Source organism: Urtica dioica, chromosome 5 (genome assembly GCF_054948205.1).
Source record: "Urtica dioica subsp. dioica isolate 48M chromosome 5, U.dioica_male_clone48M_v1_H2, whole genome shotgun sequence".
In the NCBI taxonomy this organism is placed as follows: Eukaryota; Viridiplantae; Streptophyta; class Magnoliopsida; order Rosales; family Urticaceae; genus Urtica; species Urtica dioica.
The window spans coordinates 13,624,581-13,642,993 of record NC_142760.1 but is presented as its reverse complement, the minus strand read 5'-3'; positions in this window follow the sequence as shown (position 1 = coordinate 13,642,993).

The window sequence follows — 18,413 nt, the reverse complement described above, 5'->3', positions numbered from 1 at the left end:
TGCCCACTCACTGATTCCTTCTTTTCGAGTGATTTAGTGATAGAAACTTTCGTGGTTGCTCGAGGTGCCGAGGAAAGAAAGAGAGACGTGCTGCGAGGGGAGACGAGCGTTGCAACTTTCCAAAAGCTTCTACAAGGTTCAAGCTTCAAGAAAGGTTAGTAACTTTAATAGCTCATATTAGTTTTTATTTACATGCACATGCTCTTGTCTAGGTTAGTAAAAACTAGTTTTACTTAAAATGAAAATTTTTAAAATTCCGCCGCTTAACGAAGCGTTAAACTTTTTCTCAAACCCTAGATCGATTCCAACATGCTCCACCCGCACAATGACGCGATAGTCGTCTCAGCTCCGGTTGCCAACAATCTTGTCCGAAGAATCCTGATCGACAACGGTAGCTCCGCCGACATCATTTTCAAATCGGCGTTGGACAGGATGAAGCTGACCGGACTGAGACCGACCCCGATCTCAACCCCAGTCTTCGGCTTCTCCGGGGAGAGGGTCATGACGGAGGGCACTATCGACCTCCCGGTCACCTTCGGGACACCGGGGGGGGGGATCGAGGTCACTCGCATCGTATCATTCCTAGTCGTGGACCGGCCCTCGGCGTACAACATCATCATCGGCCGCCCGACTCTCAATCGGTTAAAGGCCATAACATCCACCTACCACCTAATGATGAAATTCCCGACCGAGAAGGGGATTGCCATAATGTTGGGAGACCAGTCTATGGCAAGGATGTGCTACATCCAAGGGGTGGACGGGCAGGGGAAGGGAAAGATGGTGAGCACCATCCTCCAGCTCGGAGACAAGGTCAAGCTGCGGAAGATGGTACTACCAGTAGAAGCTCGCTCACGTTTTCTTTATGCCTGATGGTTGACGTTTTATTTCCGGTTTTAAGGCATGTTCAAATTTCAAATAAGGCCAATGGCCTGGGAATGTAGTTTTTGACTATTTTGGCGTGGTAATCAGATTACATTTCGCATCGAAACCTTTATCCTGTTGCATTATAATTTCTAGTCTCCTCTACGAGTACGCAAGACATTCGGGGGGCTAATGGGGAACAATACTCAATGAAAATGAAACTCACTCTTCGAAACAAAAAACAAAAAGTGTAACGAAGTCTCAAGGGGCTGATGGTTAGGCCGGAGGTCCCAAAGAGAAACACACTCTATACATGACTCCTCGAGTCGAGGTCACTCCTCGAGTTGAGTCCCGAGTCCACGAGTCGGCTGATAAGTCCTCGTGCCGACTCTATACATGACTCCTCGAGTTGAGCTCACTCCTTGGGTTGAGTCCCGAGTCCACGAGTCGATTGATAAGTCCTCGTGTTGACTTTGCGCATAACTCCTTGAGTTAAGTTCACTCCTAGAGTCGAGTCCCGACCCAGGAGTCGACTAACTAGTCCTCGTGTCGACTTTGCGCATAACTCCTTGAGTTGAGTTCGCTCCTAGATTCGAGTCCCCATACAGGAGTGGACTGATAAGTCCTCGTGCCGACTCTACACATGACCAACCCTCGAGTCGGCCTCACGCATAGCTCCTTAGGTCGGGTCTATTCCTCGAGTTTCGACTTGAAAGTCCTCATGTCAGACATGCATGACTTCTTGACTCACTAATAACCGATAGACTCGCAACTCTTGATGACAAATCTGCGAGCTCTCATACGAGCAACACCAAAACTGTACCAAACGACGTGCTTATGTCGCCCTTAACGGCTCACCAAAATTTGCTCCACGCTCTTTCGTGAGAGAAGGAATGAGCCAATTGAGTCCCCAAACGTGACACGCGCCATGGCGTCGCATTCGCAAGGGCACAAGACTCGGCCCAATAGACTCAACCCGAAAACGCGACCAGTCCACTAAGGTGCCACACACGCCGGGGGATCAAGTCTACACCTAACCCCGCCTATCACATGACACGCGCACCCAAGGGTGCCATGCTCATGAGATGGTATGGTCATGCTCGCCGCCCAGCTCGTGCGCCAATAGGCAGCGAGTCACAAATGGGTTTCAAAGGCCTGCGACCGCCGGACGAAACTGGTCTAGCCAGCGTCCACGGAAAACCTGGTCACACAAATGTGGCACCAAGGCCCCGCAAGGCCCAGGCCGTGCAAATCGATCACGCCTTCATTGGTAGGTCGAGAAAATAAGTCGCGCACAACAAAGTCGTGCAAATCGATCACGCCTTCATTGGTAGGTCGAGAAAATAAGCCGCGCACAACAAAGCCGTGCAAATCGATCACGCCTTCATTGGTAGGTCTAGAAAATAAGCCGCGCACAACGAAGCCGTGCAAATCGATCACGCCTTCATTAGCAAATCGAGAAAATAAGCCGCGAACTCCCACACCGTGCATATCGATTACGCCTACATTGGTAAGTCGAGAAAATAAGCCGCGCACCATCAACAAAGATGTGCAAATCGATTACGCCTTCATTGGTAAGTAAAGAAAATAAGCCACGCATTGCCAAGCCGCGCAAATCGATTATACCCTCGTCGGCAAATCGAGAAAATAAGACGTGCATCATCAAAACCATGCGAATCGATTACGATAGTGTATCGAGAACATAAGACACGTAAAACAAAAGCCGTCCCTCGCGACGCACAAAAGCCGTCCCTCGCGACGCACAAAGGTCGTCCCTCGCAACGCACCAAGGCCATCCCTCGCGATGCATTAAAAGCCCTTCTACGGTGCGATCACAAACTCGAAAGCGTTTATCCCGGGTTCGTACGTTAGCTCAAGTATTGAGATTCCACTCGACTCACGCTCGACCGAAAACTCGGGGGGCTAATGTTGCCGGCCCGTCTCGAACCGACGAGGACAAAGGCGTCACTTCGACCCGCGCGACCGGCGCGAGGCCTCGAACAACGAAACCTTGCCTCAGCCATAGGCCGGCCTAAACCAATGGTCGGGCCATAGGCCGGCCGAAGGTTCAGCCCCTTCACTCGGCCAATGGCCGAGTGAAACCTTCAGCCGGCTAGGCTGTCCACTCGGCCAATGACTGAGTGAAACCTTCAGTCGGCTAGGCTGTTCACTCGTCCAATGACCGAGGGAAACCTTCAGCCAACCAGGCTGTTCACTCGGCCAATGGCCGAGGGAATCCTTCAGCCGGCCAGGCTGTTCACTCGGCCAATGGCCGAGGGAATCCTTCAGCCGGCCAGGCTGTTCACTCGGCCAATGGCCGACTGAAACCTTCAGCCGGCCAGGCTGTTCACTCGGCCAATGGCCGAGTGAAACCTTCAGCTGGCCAGGCTGTTCACTCGGCCAATGGCCGAGTGAAACCTTCAGCTGGCCAGGCTATTCACTCGGCCAATGGCCGATTGAAACCTTCAACCGGCCAGGCTGTTCACTCGGCCAATGGCCGAGTGAAACCTTCAGCTGGCCAAGCCCTTCACTCGGCCAAGGGCCGAGTCAACTTCATATGTTCAGCTGGGAATTGGCTAGCCTAAGCTTTCAGCCGGCCAATGGCCGACCCAAAAAGGCGCACTCGGCCAAGGGGTTCCCCAAACACCCCTTGGTCGCCTATAAATAGAGAGGTCCACCCTCTCCCAAAGGTAATCCAATTTTGAGTCCCGAAACGCTGCCGAACTCATAACGCGCTCGTTTCGCTCATCATTGGCCTCTAAACACTTAAATCCTCAATATTCCACCTCAAACCTACTAATGTTGAGCGTCGGAGAGGTAAAATGAGGCACCCCCTCTATTTTCCCTTTATAGTTCACACCTCTTTTCTTATCTTTTCAGGTGTCCGGACGAGATAGACATCACCGACTGCTAAGGGACGACTTGGAATACCAAGTCCGACACGCTCGAACCGAAGCGAGGCCACTTGGTCCGGCCCTGGGCCTAACCGCTTCCGGTTCCAAAATCGTTGTTCGAAAATGAGCGACAACAAAGATGTTGATGTCGATATAGAAGAGGATATTAAGATTATAGGCATAGATGACGATGAATAAGTAATATCTTTTTAGTATGTTTATTTACTAGTATGTAACCGCGATTTTCCTCCGCCATATGTGAGGTTTGTTAATAATAAAATCCATGGTGCCGTCCACGTTTTTTTAAAATAGAAAACTAATATTTATTTACTAATATTGTTTTCATCTTACAGGATGTCAGATGGAGATGAGTCTCCACTACACCGTTCAGGAGCAGGTGTAGATGATTCTCCGCTAGAGACACCGGGTTCCCAAGGTACTAAGAAAACAAAAGGACCAACGACCGGCTCTACTTCGGCAAAAGCAACGCATGGGGTACCCGATGCTAAGGTTGTTAGGTGGGACCAAATCAACCAAAACTTCTACTAGGATGTAAGGAAAACAATAAAAAAGGTAGGAGTATTCAACAACCGCGTCGCCGCTTTGGTGAAAGTCCATATCCCGGTCACAATTCGTGATTGGAATGAAGTGACGCCCCAGATGTTGGGCAATATTCTGAGCGCACTTTATTTCGAGTACACTTTCGTGTAAAAGATGATGAGACCGAGGAGCTGCTTCCGGCGGATTGCTTTCATCATCAAATTGACCATACTATCATTCGCGATGCAAAGCGAATGAGGCGCAACCAAAAGTCTAGATTATCAAGGACGTTCTTAGGAAAATGTGTTGTCAATGATTCCCACAAGAAGAGTTATAGTCTTTATTTTGTACATTTGATGTAATAAAGTTTCACGAAGACTCTTGCTTGTAATTGCTTATTCATTAATAAAAAGTTGAAACGTTCATTCATTCTTTCTTGTCTGTTTGAAGCTTTATGATAAAACATTAGTCTTTAGTCCATAAACAAACTTAACAACTTACGAAGAGACAAATGTAGATTTGCATGAACAAACTCTTCGTATTTTGCTTAAAACGATATATTCGCAATCTAAGGGTCAAAGGACTATTGACCTTGTTGTCGCACGAAAATTAACAACTATTGAATACCTCGGGCGGTTCGATCCAAGGCCGGACCAAGTGATCGCAGCACCCGGGCCAAAAGTGTGAACTCGAAGGTCTCGAGCTAGGGTTTTCTCCGATCAACCCACCTCTCGGGAGAGGTAGGGGGTGAGGAGGAGGAGTGACCGTGCCTTGGGTGTCGGCTTCCTACGTACCCGTGTGTGGGATCAGGTCAGAACGTAGTTCAAGCGTGTTAGATGCAGTATGAGGCACGGAGCCTTGGTGGAGAAGCGTACTCGACGAAGGAGACAGGGCACGGAGGAGTCCTTGGCGGCGTCTCAGAACTTCGGAGATCGCGTACGCGTCTAGCGTGTTAGATGCGCAGGGGGACTCTAGTCGAGAACCCTAGAAGCGTGCTTGAGCACTGGAGGGCGTTCGATCAGAGGGAGCGATGTCCGGGAAGTCCCCGAGAGTGCTTCAGAACCTCTTAGAATGAGAAATCGAGGAGAATCTGCTTCAGGCCAAGGATGGCATCTAGAGAACCAGAGAGAAGTCTCAAGTTCCTTGAGAATAAATGGGATGGATTTCCCCTAATTGAGAGGGGGTATTTATAGGTGTTTGAGGGCCTTAGAAGGATTCTTTTTCGTCCATGTGGGATTTGGGGCGCGCGCGCCGCCAACTGGAGGCGCATGGCGCGCGCGGCGCACAAAACGCGGCGCAAAACGCGCGGCGCGCGGCGCAGGGGGCGCAGTGTGCTGGTCATCGGGTGCGGCGCGCAGGCCACTGGACGCGGCGCAGGATGCGCGGCACGGGCGCGTCTTGGCGCGGCACGCGGCCTGCCTGGCGCGGCGCGCTGCCTTCATGGCACGGCGCGCGGCTTGCTGCATGGCTGGCCGGCGCAGCGTGCTGTGCGTGCGGTGAATGGCTCGTCTTGCCGGACTCTTGTGGGCCTTTAGGGGTCTTCGAATACCATTCTTGCCACGTGAAATATGAAGGTTTCTGTTGTCGTAGTTTTTTCGGACAACGATTTAGGAGTCGAAGACGGTTAGACCCGATGCCGGACCAAGTGGTCACTCCTCGACTCGAGCGTGTCGGACTCGGTATCCCGAGTCGTCCCTTAGCTGTGAATGTCCCTTGAGTTCGTCCAAACACCTCCAAATGAGGAATCTGGAGGGTGAATGGGGGTGTGACCGTGCCAAAGGTTGGCTGCCTACGTACCCTTTAGTCGGGATCAGGTCATGATGTAGTTCAGGGCGAGTGTCGTGGCTGGATCGCGAGCACCGGGTCGGCTGGATCTGCAGCGTCGGTTGGGATGAAAGCTTCGGCGAGCACCAGGATCGGCTTACACGCGCTGGGGCCGAACGGGTCTGCAGCGCCGGCGGGAGTTGAAGCTTCGGCGGGCGTCGAGGCTGGATCGTGAGCGCCGGGTCGGCTGGATCTGCAGCGTCGGTTGAGATGAAAGTTTCGGCAGGCGTCGAGGCTGGATCGTGAGCACCGGGTCGGCTGGATCTGCAGCGTCGGTTGAGATGAAAGTTTTGGCGAGCGTCGAGGCTGGATCGTGAGCGCCGGGTCGGCTGGATCTGCAGCGTCGGTTGTGATGAAAGTTTCGGCGAGCACCTGGGGCCGAACGGGGCTGCAGCGTCGGCGGGAGTTGAGGCTTCGGCAGGCGTCGAGGCTGGATCGTGAGCGCCGGGTCGGCTTACGCGCGCTGGGGCCGAACGGGTCTGCAGGGTCGGTGGGAGTTGAGGCTTCGGCTGGCGTCGAGGTTGGATCGTGAGCGCGGGGTTAGCTTACGCGCGCTGGGGCCGAAGGGGCTGCAGCGTCGGCGGGAGTTGAGGCTTCGGCGGGCATCGAGGCATGATCGTGAGCGCCGAGTCGCTTGCGTTCGTGGCTTCGGAATCTCTGAGAATGAGAAATTGAAGAGAATTCACTTCAGGCCAAGGATGGCATCAAGAGAAACAGAGAGAAGTCTCTAGTTTGGTGTGGAAGATAATGCTCTTGGTGGGGAAAGCTGTGGTCAATGGTGCCCAAAAGAAGAGTTGTAATCTTTATTTTGTACATTTGATGTAATAATGTCTCATGAAGACTCTTGCTTGTAATTGCCTATTCATTTAATAATAAAGTTGAAACGTTCATTCATACTTTCTTTGTTTGAAGCTTTATGATAAAATCATAGTCTTTTAGTCCATAAACAAACCTAACAACTTACGAAGAGACAAATGTAGATTTGCATGAACAAACTCTTCGTAGTTTGCTTAAAACGATATATTCGCAATCTTAGGGTCAAAGGACTATTGACCTCAGTACGATTGTTAGAAGAATCTATGATGTCTGGTTATGAGGCATTGGGAGTTGGAGACTCTATAGTTCTTCTAGGTATCTTCCGAAGGTACTGAATTGACCAGTGCACTTCTAGAGACAAGATAAGAACAAACCATTTAACCTCTTATGTCTCGAAGTCACTATGTATGAATTGCATCATGCTTACCTTAATCCTGAAATGAGACATGTCATTTCACACCTTAGTATTCTCATTTGAGAAAGTCAGAGTTCGGACTCACTATGTGATTCCGAACAGGGCCTATTGGTGAAGTACTAAGTTGTGAGTATGTCATGAGTAACTTTGTGAAGTTCTCATAGATATGGAATTCATGTACAAGATTGCTGAAATGCAATGTATGTCACCTCATGCTTTGTTCCTTGGAGTGTGAATAAATGAATTGGCCAGTGTCCAAATTAAGTCCTGACTCTTTTGGATGAAACAATGTGACTTGTTAGCTCCTCATCAATACATTGTTTCTAACTTATTCAAAGCGACAAAGGAGTTGAGGAAATAACAGCTAGAAGGGTAAAATGGTAATTTAGTAAATCCCGACTAGCTGATGACATTCATGAAGGGTAAACATAGATAATATTAAGTGGATCCGCTCATTATAATTAGTCGAATTCTTGAGTAGAAAATAAATTCATTTGAACCGAGAGATTTTCAGTGTCAGCTCTTTAGTGGAGTCAGTTGGCATTAAGCTAAATTTAGAAAAGGTTTGTGAACTTTTGAGTCCAAGTGTTTAGCTCAAGCTTTGTTCATTTGGGTCCATGAGGTCACTATCACGAATCACATCGATAGGAATAGTTAAACTGGAAGCTCAGTCAGATCAAGAACGAAAATAGTCAAAAGGGTATTTTTGTCTTTTGAGACAAAGGATGAAATGAATGTCAATAAATTTTTTGACAAGTTCATTTGATGACTTAATGTCACTCGGCCATGACTTGATCATTGGGCCTCGTGAATTAATTTCATTTCATAAGAATTTTATTGAAAATTCTTAATGGGCCTTTTTCATGTTGTCATGAACAAATGGAAAAGCTTCTAGAAGCCTTTTCTAGAAGGCTATAGGCGCCCAACATACCCAAGAGATAGAGAGAATATTTTGTGCATAAATGTATAAAGATACTTGCCAAAAGAAAAAGAGGAAACAAATTTCCTCTAAGGGAAATAAGAGGTAGGCGCCCAAGTTGAGAAAGAAGCAAGGCAAGGAACAAAAAAGGAAACAAATCCAAGGCTTAATGAAGCCCACCTTGGCCGAGTGCATCATAGAGGAAAAGAGGAAATTGGCTCATGAATATGTGATATTCTATAGAAGAGGAAACTACCTCATTGAAGGTGAGACCTCTCCTATATATAGGAGCCTCATTCTTCTCATTTTTCTCATTTGCACATAAGTTAGAGATTGAGAGCTTCTCTCTCTAGAACTTGTGGTTGCTGTTGGAATCGATCTAGGGTTTATGAAAATAATTAACGCTACGGTAAGCGGCGGAATTTTAAAAATTTTCTTTTACAAGTAAAAACAGTTTTTACTAACCTAGACAAAGAGCAAGTACATGTAATTAAAAACTAATATGAGCTAGAAGTTTACTAACCTTTCTTGAAGCTTGAACTTTGAAGAAGCTTTTGGAAAGTTTGCAACGCTCATCTCCCCTCGCAGCACGTCTCTCTTTCTTTCCTCGGCACCTCGAGCAACCACGAAAGTTTCTATCACTAAATCACTCGAAATAAAGGAATTAGTGAGTGGGCACTTTTAAACACTACGACTTAAGAACGAGTCTTGAAGTCGCAGAGCTAAACACTAGGTCGAGTGAGGACCTAGGTGGCAAAACAAGAAAAATCGAAAATAAACTAGAGAGAGAGAGAAGAGGGGCGGCAACCACAAGTTCTAGAGAGAGAAGCTCTCAATCTCTAACTTATGTGGAATGAATAGAATGAGAGGAATGAGGGTCCTATTTATAGGAGAATGGTTGGCCTTGGAAAGAAGTAGTTTCCTCTTATTTTCCAAGCCTTAATGAGCAATCTTTTATTGCCCATTCCTATCCAAGATAGGCGCCCACCTCAAGTAAATCCCCAAAGGATTAGTTTCCTCTTTTTTCTCTCTTGGTTGCCTTGGCCGAAATTCCTTATGGCAAGCATAGGAAATTTGTTTCCTCTTTTTCTTTTGGCAAGTATCTTGATACATTTATGCACAAAATATTTTCTCTTTCTCTTAGGTATTTGGGCGCCCAACATCATTCTAGAAGGAGCTTCTAGAAGCTTCTTCATTTGTTCATAACAACATGAGAGAGGCCCATTAAGAATTTTCAATAAAACTCTTATGAAATGAAATTAATCCACAAGGCCCAATTAATCATATTATGGCCGAGTGTTACTTGTCATCAAATGACCATGTCAAAAAATTTATTGACATTCATTTCATCCTATGTCTCAAAAGACAAAAATACCCTTTCGACAATATTCGTTCTTGTTTTGACTTAGCTTCCAGTTTAACTATTCCTATCGATGTGATTCGTGACAGTGACCTTATGGACCCAAATGAACAAAGCTTGAGCTAAACACTTGGACTCAAAAGTTCACAAACCTTTTCCAAGTTTAGCTTAATGCCAACTGACTCCACTAAAGAGTTGACATTGAAAATCTCTCGGTTCAAATGAATTTATTTTCTACTCAAGAATTCGACCTAATTATGATGAGCGGATCCACTGAATATTATCTATGTTTACCCTTCATGAATGTCATCAGCTAGTCGGGATTTACTAAATTACCATTTTACCCTTCTAGCTGTTATTTCCTCAACTCCTTTGTCGCTTGTGAATAAGTTAGAAACAATGTATTGACGAGGAGCTAACAAGTCACATTGTTTCATCCAAAAGAGTCAAGACTCAATTTGGACACTGGCCAGTTCATTTATTCACACTCCAAGGAACAAAGCATGAGGTGACATACATTGCATTTCAGCAATCTTGTACATGAATTCCATATCTATGAGAACTTCACAAAGTTACTCACGACATACTCACAACTTAGTACTTCACCAATAGGCCCTGTTCGGAATCACATAGTGAGTCCGAACTCTGACTTTCTCAAATGAGAATACTAAGTTGTGAAATGGCATGTCTCATTTCAGGATTAAGGTAAGCATGATGCAATTCATACATAGTGACTTCGAGACATAAGAGGTTAAATGGTTTGTTCTTATCTTGTCTCTAGAAGTGCACTGGTCAATTCAGTACCTTCGAAAGATACCTAGAAGAAGTATAGAGTCTCCAACTCTCAATGCCTCATAACCAGACATCATAGATTCTTCTAACAATCATACTGAGGTCAATAGTCCTTTGACCCTTAGATTGCGAATATATCGTTTTAAGCAAACTACGAAGAGTTTGTTCATGCAAATCTACATTTGTCTCTTCGTAAGTTGTTAAGTTTGTTTATGGACTAAAAGACTAAGGTTTTATCATAAAGCTTCAAACAAAGAAAGAATGAATGAACGTTTCAACTTTATTAATGAATAAGCAATTACAAGCAAGAGTCTTCGTAAGACTATATGACATCAAATGTACATAAATACACACTACAACTCTTCTTGTGGGCACCATTGACAACAAACTCCCACTTGACTCAAAGAAGATGTATGTAGTCGTTCATGCCTAATCACTCTCGATGTTGGTCGAAGACCTTGTTCGCTAGGGCCTTGGTGAATGGATCTGCCAGAGATCTACTTCACCTCCACGTCTCCGCGCTGCGCGATCTCTCGAATCAAATGGTATTTCCTCTCAATATGCTTAGAGCGCTTATGGCTTCGAGGTTCCTTTGAGTTAGCGATAGCCCCACTATTATCACAATAAAGGGTCATGGGCTCGTCGACGTTTGGAACAACTTCCAAATACTTAAGGAATTTTCTAAGCCATACAGCCTCTTTGGATGCTTCACGAGCAGCCACATATTCTGCTTCCATTGTGGAGTCAGCAATGCAAGATTGCTTAATACTCCTCCACACAACAGCTCCACCATTAAGGATAAACACAGATCCCGAAGTGGTTTTCCTGGAATCCTTATCCGCTTGAAAATCGGAGTCGGTATATCCCGTCATAGTCAGGTCAGTACCTGAGTATGTAAGCATCAAGTTCCTAGTTCTTCGAAGATACTTAAGAACATGCTTAACAGCAATCCAGTGCTCGGGTCCAGGGTTGGATTGGAAACGGCTAACTACGCCAATGGCGAAACAGATGTCAGGTCTAGTGCAAAGCATATCATACATAAGGCTTCCTACGGCAGAGGCGTAAGGAATTTAACTCATGTCTTCAATCTCTTGTGCAGTCTTGGGAGACTGGTCCTTAGAGAGTGAAACTCCATGCCTAAAGGGTGTTTGACCCTTCTTGGAGTCTTGCATCGATAAGCGATCCATCACCTTATCAATATAAGATGCTTGAGAGAGCGACAAGGTCCGGTTTTTCCTATCTCGAAAGATTTGGATCCCTAGAATGTACGCGGCTTCTCCTAGATCCTTCATATCGAATTGCTTTGCCAGCCGGACCTTAACCTCAGATAACTTACCCACGTCATTACCAATGAGTAGTATATCATCGACATATAGTACCAGAAACACAACTTTACCTTCGTGTATTAACTTGTAAACACAAGGCTCATCTATTGACTGTTCAAAGCCGAAGCTTTTCACAGTTTCATCGAATCTAATATTCCATGACCTAGATGCTTGCTTTAGTCCATAAATGGACTTAAGTAACTCACAAACCTTGGTCTCTTGACCTTTTTCCACGAAACCGTCTGGTTGAGCCATATAAATGCGCTCGTGAAGATTGCCATTCAGGAAGGCTGTATTGACATCCATTTGCCAGATCTCATAGTCGAGAGCTGCAGCTATGGATAGGAGTATGCGGATGGATTTAAGCATCGCGACTGGCGAGAAGGTTTCTTCATAGTCAATCCCTTCTTGTTGGGTATAACCCTTCGCCACAAGTCGTGCTTTGAACGTCTCGACGAGAGTGTCTCCATAAGACATGTACCTGTCCGGCTTTTGTGTAGCCCTCCCACTACGTCGAAGTACTACTTGACGAGATTCTGATGAGTTAGGTTGTGTTTCAGTTGGGGTAAGAACAGTTCTTACAGATGAGGTAGAAGCTTCCTCACCCAACTTTTCTTCAAGCACAATTTTGCTTCTAGGTTTTGCATCCTTCATAAAGTCCTCCTCAAGGAAACGAGCATTCGTGCTAACGAAAGTCTTATCGTCCTCGGGACTATAGAAAGTAAAACCTTTGGTTTCCTTTGGATATCCCACAAACAGGCACAATTCTGACCTACTAGCTAACTTGCTAGTCTTTTGCCTTAGCACATGTGCAGGGCAACCCCAATTCGGATGTGGCCCAAACTAACTTTACGGCCAGTCCATCGTTCATAAGGAGTAACAGGAACCGTTTTGGACGGAACTTGGTTCAGAATATAAGCGGCTGTTTCGAGGGCATATCCCCAAAAGGAAAGAGGCAGTGATGAGTAACTCATCATTGATCTAACCATCTCCATTAGAGTTCGGTTCCTTCTCTCTGACACTCCGTTTTGTTGAGGTGTGCCAGGTGCGGTAAGCTGAGAAGCGATACCTTCTTCTTTAAGAAAGTCATCGAACTGTCCAAACATATACTCACCACCTCGATCGGATCGAAGGGTTTTGATCACTTTGCCAGTTTGCTTTTCCACTAAAGCCCTAAAGACCTTAAATACGTTAAAGGTCTCGGATTTGTGTTTGAGAAAATAGACAAAACCATATCGCGAGTAATCATCGGTGAAGGTAACAAAGTATTCGTATCCTCCACGTGCCTGTTGGCTGAGCGGACCGCATACATCAGAATGTATTAGTTCCAGCAACTCAGTGGCTCTTCGACCCTTATCGGAGAAAGGTCGCCTAGTCATTTTTCCTTCTATGCAGGATTCACAAGTAGGTAGTGAACCTATTGCAGATTCTTGGAGTGGACCGTCCCTCACAAGTCTCTTAATCCTATCTAGACTGATATGACCAAGTCTCAAGTGCCAGAGGTATGTTGATTTTGTTAGATCGGAGGATTCAGAAAGTTTGATCCTCTTTGGCTCCCTAATTAGATCGTTATCTATTTCGGTGTCTAAAAGAGAAGGTTGAGTGGGATAGATGTAAAAAAGAGCATTCTTCATACATGCATCAGTGACAAAAGAATTATCAGGAAACGAAATACGAATTCCATTCTTTATGAACTTTAAACAATAATCTTGCTCACGAAGACGAGCAACGGATATTAAGTTCTTCCCAAAGGTAGGAACAAAATAAACATTATTCAAGTTTAAAGTGCGGTCTTCAAAAGACAGCATCACGGATCCCACAGCCTTCGCAGACACCAGGCTCCCATCACCCCATTTGAAACAGAACTCGCCTTCCTCTAAGCTTTTGGTTTTCTTGAAACCATTTAAGGAACAACAAATATGGTTAGTAGCAGCGGAGTCAAGAATCCACGTTGATACATTATCAGCTACTAAGCATGCTTCGGTAACTAGTACAATACTATGTTCCTTTGCTTTGAGATAGGCAGGACAGTTCTTTTTATCGGCCTTGTGAGGTCTCTTCACAGTTCCAGAGGCGGAGGCTTTTTGCTCAGTAGCATGTGCCTCTCCTTGATTCCTCTTTCTCTTAGTGAGACCTACAGCAGTGTGAAGTTCCTTCATAAGCTTGGTAACAGTGTACTCTAGCTTGTTTATGGAGTAGTTCATCTTGGAGGAATCAAGAGATGCGGGGAGAGTTTCTAAGATCATATCTATGACATTCTTCTCATCAATCTCAGATCCTAGGATTTCCATTTTATTCAAAAAACTAATGATCAGTATCATAAAGTCTCTAACAGGAGTCCTAGCCTTCATGTGACAGTTCATAAACTGTCGGACTGCTTTTTGCCTTGCTTGACGCCTTTGCCCTTCAAACATCTCATGGAGATTGTTGAGCATGTCGGCGGTAGTCTCGATGTCACGATGTTATTGTTGCAACATATTGTTCATTGATGCTAAGATATAGCACCTCACAATCTTATCGGAGCAGAGCCAGGCTGCCAAGGCGTCCTTGTCCTCTTGAGTTGAATCATTATTCGTCAGAGGAGGACACGGAGTGGTGAGTACCCATTTGTGCTTGGTAAGGATTATGTCGAGGTTATGTTTCGAATCTACGTAGTTTTCGTTTTCGAGTTTGATCGAGGAAAGAAAGATTGAGAGATGGTTGAGAGACATATTGCCTATATAAGTTGAAACAAGTTTATGATTAGTCTTTAGTTTAGGATTTAAGTTTTATTAAGACTTTTATAAAATCCAAAGGTGTTATAAACCAAACGATAATTTACTCCCTCAAGAGAAGGCCGCAAAAAATCTCCTTTTATAAGTAAATGACACATCATTAATGCTAAGCCAAGATGTCAATACATCAATTTTGACTAGCCACCTGTTAAATTGGTTTGATAACTCACATCCTTTCGCAGGGCCTCGAGGGAGGATTACTAGGGATTGAGTCTAAGTGTGTAACCAACCACTTAGTCCAAAAGGTCAACTTTGAAAAACAATCCCCCAAGGGGAGGCCTTGTCATCATCGTCTCACTCTCGGACGTAGCTCATTGAGCAACGATCAGAGCAAAGCGCCCTTGAGTACTCTCATTTAAGAGAGGGCCACGAGGGTGACTCTTAGTCCGGCGACACTTGCACTTTTCATTATTGGTGGGGATCCTGGGTTACAAACAACAAGTATAACCCTCCCACTTAGTTTTTGGAGTTGGTTCATCGACTCTTATAAGTTCGGAAACGGATTTCCTAGTTAGAGAGCGATAGAGCGGACAACTAGAAGAGAATCCTAGATCGACATGTTCAGAGTAGTATAAGTGCATAAAGGCACAAGGTACATACTCGATCTTTTCCTATTTTCTATTTCGGGAAAGTGCATGAGGGAAGTTTGAACTTCAACTCACTCGAACACTTGAAAGTTTGAGATTACACATCTTTTTATTTTTCGGCTTGTCTACAAGGAGACCTCCCACTCAAATTTTCAAGAGCATATAGATTTTGAACATATGTGATATAGATATAGTTTTGAAAACATTTTGAAAATTTATTTGATTTGGATGACAAAATATTTTCAAGTTTGAAAGTGAAAACGGTTTTTCAAAATTCAAACTAGTTTTGTAAAAACTGAATTTCAATTAAACTTTCAAAAATCAACACATTTTATTCTTACACATCATGTTTATAATCATATGAAAAACATTTTTGCTCAAGAAAATTTTCTCATTAGAGTTCTATAACTCATGGTAGTGGGGTTTGAAACTCCGGATTTCTAAAAAACTTGAGTTTCGGAACAGCCGCGCACCTCGGAGTAAAATCGCCATATCTGGCGGCTCTGATGTCCTTTTGAGCCGAAACCGGTAGCATTGCACAGAGGATAGACAGAGCTTTAATTTGATTGAAGAATCATTAAATTTCGATTTCTGAGCAGAGAGTTATGCCACTTTTAATGCGGGTTTACTCTAGCTCGAAGAAAAATAAATAATTAAAGCTTGGTCCTTTTTAGGTGCGAAAAAGAATCGAGTGTAACGGAACGTTTTATGAAGGTTGTTAAAGCTTTTATTTGTATTTTATTAGCAAGGTAATAACAAGGCATAAAAGAAATAACAACAAGCACAAAACGATTCAAGTAAAAATAAGAAACTAGTAAGACAAGAAAACTAGTCACAAAATTTTACTCGAAATTTCTCAAACCTTTAAAACACGTTTTTCAATATAAAAAATTAAAAACTTTTAGAACTGATTCTAATGTGTTTTAAAAACATCCCAAACTCATAGAAAATCAACATGATTTTTAATTTAAAGGCAAGAGCAATAAATTAAAAAAAATCTAAGATAACAATTCTAACTTGTCACAAAATTAGTAAACTTTCGAAAACGATTTTCAAGCTCATAATTTTAAAAACATGTACATGCATCTCTTTGACCATAGCTCTGATACCATTTGTTGGAATCGATCTAGGGTTTATGAAAATAATTAACGCTACGGTAAGCGGCGGAATTTTAAAAATTTTCTTTTACAAGTAAAAACAGTTTTTACTAACCTAGACAAAGAGCAAGTACATGTAATTAAAAACTAATATGAGCTAGAAGTTTACTAACCTTTCTTGAAGCTTGAACTTTGAAGAAGCTTTTGGAAAGTTTGCAACGCTCATCTCCCCTCGCAGCACGTCTCTCTTTCTTTCCTCGGCACCTCGAGCAACCACGATAGTTTCTATCACTAAATCACTCGAAATAAAGGAATTAGTGAGTGGGCACTTTTAAACACTACGACTTAAGAACGAGTCTTGAAGTCGCAGAGCTAAACACTAGGTCGAGTGAGGACCTAGGTGGCAAAACAAGAAAAATCGAAAATAAACTAGAGAGAGAGAGAAGAGGGGCGGCAACCACAAGTTCTAGAGAGAGAAGCTCTCAATCTCTAACTTATGTGGAATGAATAGAATGAGAGGAATGAGGGTCCTATTTATAGGAGAAGGGTTGGCCTTGGAAAGAAGTAGTTTCCTCTTATTTTCCAAGCCTTAATGAGCAATCTTTTATTGCCCATTCCTATCCAAGATAGGCGCCCACCTCAAGTAAATCCCCAAAGGATTAGTTTCCTCTTTTGTTCTTGTTGTCGCACGAAAATGAACAACTATTTAAAACCTCGGGCGGTTCGATCCAAGGCCGGACCAAGTGATCGCACCCGGGCCAAGAGTGTGAACTCGATAGTCTCGAGCTAGGGTTCTCTCCGATCAACCCGCCTCTCGGGAGAGGTAGGGGGTGAGGAGGATGGGTGACCGTGCCTTGGTTGTCGGCTGCCTACGTACCCGTGCGTGGGATCAGGTCAGAACGTAGTTCAAGCGTGTGTGACGCAGTATGAGGCGTGGAGCCTTGGTGAAGAGGCGTGCTCGACGAAGGAAACGGGGCGCGAGGAGTCCTCGGCAGCGTCTCAGAACTTCGGAGATCGCGTGCGCGTCTAGCGTGTTAGACGCGCAAGGGTAGCTCTAGTTGAGAACCCTAGGGGCGTGCTTGAGCACCGGAGAACGTTCGGTCAAAGGGAGCGACGTCCGGGAAGTTCCCGTGAGTGCTTCGGGACCTTTGAGAACGAGGAAGAGAGAAGAGAACCTGCTTCAGGCCAAATATGGCATCCAGAGAAGCAGAGAAATCGAGCGTGTCGATAAGAGATGAAGAGAATTATTGGATATTTTTGGGATATCTTTTGATGGCTTTCCCCTCAATGAGAGAGGGTATTTATAGGTGTTTGGGAGCCTTAGAAGGTCCCTTTTTCGTCCATGTGGGACTAGGAATGCGTGTGGCATCAAGTGGAGGCGCACGGCGCGCGCGGCGCACAAAGGGCGGCGCACAACGCGCGGCGCGCGGCGCATGGGGCGCGGCGTGCGGGTCACCGGGCGCGGCGCGGGACGCGCGGCGCAGGACGCGCGGCGCAGGGTTCCTTGACTGGCGCGGTGCGCTGCCTGGCCGGCGCGGCGCGCTGCTTGCTGCCCGGCTGGCCGGCGCAGCGCGTTGTGTGCGTAGTGGGCGGCTCGTCTTGCCGGGCTCTTGCGGGCCTTCGAATGCCATTCTCCTCACGTGAAATATGAAGCTTTCTACTCGATGAGAGTGACTCGATCCGAGGAGCAAGGCTCGGCCCGGCGAGAGCGACTAGCGACTTGATTCGAGGAGTGACTCGAGGATGATTCGAGGCTCGACTCGAAAATGACTCGAGGCTCGACTCGAGGAACAATTAAAGGCTCGACTCGAGGAACCATTCAAGGCTCGACTCAAGGAGCGAAGCTCGACTCGAGGAGATTGACTCAAGGCTCGAGTCGAGGAGCGAAGCTCGACTCGAGGAGTCAGGAGTTTGGGCGAGGGCTTGAAGATTTGCCGCTCTTCAGGACCTCCGGCCTGACCATCGGCCCTTTGAGCGACGTGCCTTCTTGGCGTCTCGGGTTTTCCGAAAACGACCGACAACATTAGCCCCCCAAGTTCGTCGTTCGGGAGGCGTCCCAGCGATGAACTTTTTGTTCTTCTAGTTGGGTCTTTGAGGAAAATGTTTCCCGTGCCTTGTGGCCCCGAGGAAAGTTTTTTTTTTTTTTTTTTTTTTTTTTTTAGGGGGTGGCCGCGCGGCGCGCGGTCTGTGCTGCACGACCCGCGCGGCG